We start from the raw sequence: 6,275 nt of genomic DNA on the forward strand, positions 1-6,275 counted from the left end.
TATGTAATTTTTTAAATCACATTGTATAATGATGTGCAAATGAGGATGGATGTCAAGGATGAAACACATACATTGTGGTGGGGCCCACAGAGCTTTGGCCACCAGCCATTACTTGGTGTTAGTGGGAGTAGCAAGTCCCGTCGCCTACCTTGACATACATATAGCTTGTTCAGGTCATAAAATTGTGTGGGGCCCACCGATGTATGTCTCATGAAATGGGGAAAATCTAGTGAATTCAATCAATATTACTATCACCATGAAACATGTCCACGTATCCGCATGGATCACATCATGTGGCAGTGGTGTGATAGAGATAGATCCCAAAAAATATATGGCAGTCTAAAATAGAGATGTAAGAAAACATGAGAAACCTAAGTAGTGCGGGAAAAAGAGAGAAAAAGTAACAAGTGACATATACAAAGTTGCAGTCATCCGTGTTGGGCTAGCATTTAAAAATCACAAGGAAGGCAAGAAAAAGGACTCCGACGCCAACTAGAAGAGCGCAAAATATCGCTCCATCTGATCGGGCTAATGGGGGAAGATCATCAATCGACACGGCCCTAGAAATCATGGCCTGTGATGCCTGTGTCGTCTGCATCATCTGTCAGATGGACGAAGAATGGTGGATGTCCAGCTCATCAGAAAATGCGGCGACCTGAACCGCATGAGATGTCGTACAAGGTCTCGACAGTGCACATGCCTTACTGAAGTGCTCATCCCAGCATGCAACTGCCTCTTTTTAGTTCCTGAATGCGCGGTGTCTCGCTCCACTAAACCCCTCCACCTCCAACCGAGCGTTGTCCCAACATATGTATATTCCAGGCATATGTCCCACCAAGACGACGTAATACTTATCCAGCAATTGATATACCAACACAACAAATCATCTGAGATAATCCTGAGAAATCCATGTGACATGTACCAGAAAACCATCTGAGATATACTAGAAAACCATCTCATTATAAAAGAAGAAGATACCATAGACTCAATCAAAACAAGAGAAGGAAAAGATTTATAGGAAATGAAACAATACAAAAGTCAACAATAACACCAACATAAGAACAACTAAAATATATTTTTCACATCAAAGAAAATAAGATCGAAAAATGGCTAAATAAACTAAGTACCGCATTTTGCAAGGAGTTAGCTACCCAGATGATAAATTCATAAATGGATTCCAAGGAGAACAGACTATTCCTAGATGAAGGGAAAAATCCATAACTGTCTTGGCTATCGAGATCATACTATAATGTATACGTCTCTACTTTCTGTGAAATTCCAAAAGAACGGTCTATTCTCAACAGAACAGAAACTAAATGTCTATTTTAATTTCCAAAGAAATCATTATCTTGTCAAACAGTCTACAAATATCCACTTGATGCAACCCAAACAGACACCAAATGAGGACGGTTCACAGATTTTCACAATTGTCAAACACAATGTGATCCCAAAAATTCCACAGAATCTAATTTCCAAGCATTTGTTTGATGAAAGTAACTGGAATATAAGGAGAACAGATATAACCAAAAAAAAAAAAAAAAAACTAAGGTCATTGATCAAACTGTCATCTATACATGTACTTTAGGCATGAGAAATACATAACTAGAATACAAGGAGGATAGTCTATTCTCATGAGAACAAAAAAAGGGAAAAAAAATTCATGACTATCATATATTCATTGATCAACAATTCATATATACATGTACTTTATATATGAAAAATTCGTAACTGGATTCCAAGGAGAACAGTCTATACTCAGAAGAATAGTGTTAAATTAAACAGCTTACATCTATACATTCCTAGACTCTCATCTATACATGTACTAAAAAACATAAAATTTCATAACTGGATTCCAAGGCATACAGTCTATTCCTAGAACAATCCTTCAAAATCCATAATTGTTATCTATACACTGATCAAACTATCATCGATACATGTACAATTCATCAACAGAACATGATTATTGATAATAAGATTATGATGTGCAAGTGTCAAATCCTGCAACAGAAAATCCATCTGATATATAGCAACAACAGAGAAATCCAGCAATTGATATACCAACACAGAAAACCATCTGAGATAATCTTGGTAAATCCATATGACATATACCAGAAAACCATCTAAGATATACCAAAAAACCATCTCATTATAAAAGAAAAGGATACCATAGACTCAATCAAAAAAAGAACAGGAAATGAAGAAAAACAAAAGACAAAAATAAAGCATAAGAACATCTAAAATATATTTTTCTCAGCAGAGAAAATAAGATCGAAAAATGGCTAAGTAAACTAAGTACCGCAATTTAAAAGGAGTTAGCTACCCATAAGCAGGAAAAAGCAAGAATATTCAAGTAAAACTATATAGGCTACAAGAAACACATGCACAGATGTATAACAATGTGATATTAGAATACTTAAAAAACATAAAACAAAGTCATTGAAATCTGATGACATGTTGGAAATACAACTGAGATATACCAACATGTGTAAATTCCATTTGAGATATAGCAACAACAGACAAATCCATCAGTAGATATACCAACAACAGAAAATCATCTGAGAGATACAGAAAAACCCATCTCAGATATACCGACATCTGTATAACCCATCTGAGAAAAACCGACATAAGAAAATGCAACACTGGGTCCACTATTTCGATGATATCATGCTCTACGGTCAAGTGCTTAGGGCTGAATACGACCCTTATGGTTGGGGTGAGAGTTATCGCAGCGGCAGGAACTTTTACAGATGCCACTAAGTTATGTGAGGGTTACTTGATAGACTTAGGGAGCAGAACGATACGCATTGACCTGATAGTCAACCCGCTGTATCATTACGACGTCATTCTCGGCATGGACTGGCTCACCGAGATGAGAGCAAAGATCGATTGCGATACTCGATTGGTGACAACCCATGGACCTGAGGGTGCGGCCTTTACTTTCCCTGTTCAGGTCAGTTACCCTTTCTACGTCCTATGTTATGCTTCCTTGTTGAAAGAGGTTCAGGTTCTGACACTTGTGAACATGCCAGTAGTTCAGGATTTCACGGACGTGTTCAGAAAGATACCTGGACTACCTTCTCAGCGCGAGATCGATTTTACCATTGACCTAGTGCCTGGCGAGGCACTTATATCTCTACCGACGTATCGCATACCTCCATGTGAGATGAAAGAACCGATGAGATAGATCGATGATCTGTTGGATGTATGCTTCATACGACCGAGTGTATCTCCTTGGGGACCATCCATATGAAAGATACACAATAAAAATTCAGCATTAGATATACCACCAACAGAAAATCCACGTCAGATATATCAGAGAATCCTTCTCAGATATCCCAACAACAGAAAATCTCTCTCAGATATGCCCATAATAGAAAATCAAGCAATATATATACCAACAATAGAAAAGGTACCTGAGATACACCTATGCAAAACTATCCGAGATATACTAACAACAGAAAACCCATTTGAGATATACTAACAATAGAAAATCCAACAAGAAGGCTTACTTAATCAGATGCATGCATTGAAAGACAACAACAATAGGAAGCGAAACATCAGGGTATATAACGTATTGTCTGAAAATCCACCCCCGCATAAATCAGAATGTCAAACAATGTCGTCGCAGCCAACGACACAGGCCGACTCCATATCGGAAGGCTTGTCTCGCCTGTGACAAATCCGCATATATCACATGCATGCAAAACCACCTCATCCCTCTCAGGCGCAACACATATCAGGCCATACTGGTACATGCAATGAAAATCGGGGTTTAATCATAGAATTTGGGCGAGGAAGATGACCTACCTCTGCCCGAGAAGACCGTCAGTTCGCGATGGCAGTGCCAACTCGACTGGTGACGGCCATCGCAACCTGAAACGGCTTCTTATAACCCCATTTTGCGCCAACAATAAACATCTCCCGCCACCATCTCTTCCTGACCCTCCCGCCAAATCCTATCACCTAAAAATCGATCCGGATTTCAGTCATACGATGGACATCGGGAAGCAGAATGGTAGGGAGAGAAAACCCCTATCCAGCATTGATCCCACATGATTGCGCCATACCACTGATAACCCCTAGAATCCAGCGACCAAATCCCTCGCAATCCAGGAAATTTTCTTACCAGTCGTGAATCCACCACCCGCCCAAACAAATGGCTATTCTGACGCCCTGGGATTCGAGGACCCTATCCCACCTAATATGTGCTACTCCATCAGACGCCGCCGGTCCAAACATGCCCTAAACGTATCTCAGTGGAATGTGGACACCCAGATCCATAGCTCAACTGGCAGACTGAGTGGAGATACCTAGTTTCAACACTTGAGGTCTTAGTATCGATCCCTTGCTGGGGTGGCTAACATGGAGTGTGTACTAACCAGCTAACCCAAACAACCAAAAACAAAACAAAAAACAAAAAAATAATCTCAGTGGAATGTGGAGAGTTAGTGTTTTCTCTTCTTAACCGTCTACTTAGTGACCATAAATAGAAAAGTTAGGTTTTAATATTCGAAGAGGATTTTGGTCTTTGGGACAATCATAGTGTTAGAAAACATTTCAACGGCATTGATTATAGAATCATAACACCAAAATTTAAAAAATGAAAGAGCGAGTGCACAGTGCATTGCCTCAGGTCGAGTATCTTACTATTCCTCAGTTCAGTTTTCTGACAGCACTCGCTTTCAGCTGTTCGGAAAAGTCAGGCCCAAAAACCCTAGCTAGAAGGAAGTATTATCTCGGGTAACTAGTAGTGGCATTTAAGAAATTTACTTATAAAGTTAGTGGCATTTCATTAACCTCATCCCAAAATCTTATAAATAATAGAGCTTTTCAAGCTGTGGGGGAGTTCTATAATACTCGGGCAGCGTATGACGCTTTATACACAGCCACTTAGAATTTGTATACGTGAAATATATTAACTCAAAGTAAACCGGCTAAATTGTGGAACCCAATGTATATAAATCACGTACCTAAAATCCGATCGGAATAACAATCTAAACCTCTGATTCGTGGATACTTGTTTGTAGAAAAAGGACCATTTTTAACCGTCCAAAAAATGTCCCCCAATCCAATAGTCAGATAAGCAATTAAGTTTGATTTTTGTTTCCGGTCCATCTAAACTGGGAACCATATTTTGGACAGTTTAATATGACTTTGACTTAGGCCTTTTATTCAATTTCCAAGTGCCCGTGTATCATCCATCACGGTCTGCCAGAGTATAAAAGTTTCTCATTCAAGCTTCACACGCACTTTTCTTGGACGCGTGGCACGTACGCCAAGATAGCACGTGAGTTGAACATCTGATGAGCGGATATGGTAGGGCGCATGATCTTATATGATCTAGTGTGAAATCAGGCCAGCCAGGTCATCAGGTGGTCTAAGCATGCAGTTTGAATCTGGAGCGTCGGTGACACGTGTCTCACAGGACTGACCCGCATGATCAGCGCACGTGCCTAATCGTTGCCCCAGGTCAACTGCACAGCTTGGCCCACCGTATTCACGGCACGGATGAATAAGGTGACCCCACCGTTAAGATGAAAATAGGCAAAAATCAGGATGATCAACTGATTCGCCCGTGGCCGACAAATGAACGGTTTAGATCAGATTGATCACCTTCATCGCTTACCTATGTGCCGCTCGGTTACCGAACCAGCCCGAATCCTGCGTTCGGTCATCTCCATGATAGGCCCACCTTATGCACCGGTCAGATGTATCGCACGCACGCCATATTTGCACACGTACCTCATATAAAGGTGCGTTTGTAAGGGTGGTGTGTCTCGGACGAATTTCAGCAGACCTCATTAGATAATCGTATCGGGATATGGGACGCGGATTGCGTCCTACCCCCGCCCGTCTCCAGCTGGGAACGGGCAGGATTTTTCAGTGTCCACCGTGATGTAAGGTTCTTATCCACACTGTCCATCCATTTTTTTTCCTACTATTTTAGGATATGAACCCAAAGATGAGGTAGATCCATTGATCGAGTGGACCACACCACAGGAAGCAGTGATGATAATGATTCTCACCATTGAAACTTTTCTACCGCCCACCGTGATGTTTATTTTCCATCCAACCTATTCATAAAGTTACATACACCTGGATGAAGAGAAAACATAAATATCAGCTTCATGTAAAACTTCCGTGGCCCCAGGAAGTTTTCAACGGTAAGAGTTTAATCCCCATTGTATAGTACACTTGAGCATTGTTTCTACCTCATTTTTTGGTTCATATTCTAAAACGATACGAAAAGATAGATGGACGGTGTGGGTAATATC

Source organism: Magnolia sinica, chromosome 17 (genome assembly GCF_029962835.1).
Source record: "Magnolia sinica isolate HGM2019 chromosome 17, MsV1, whole genome shotgun sequence".
Classification (NCBI taxonomy): Eukaryota; Viridiplantae; Streptophyta; class Magnoliopsida; order Magnoliales; family Magnoliaceae; genus Magnolia; species Magnolia sinica.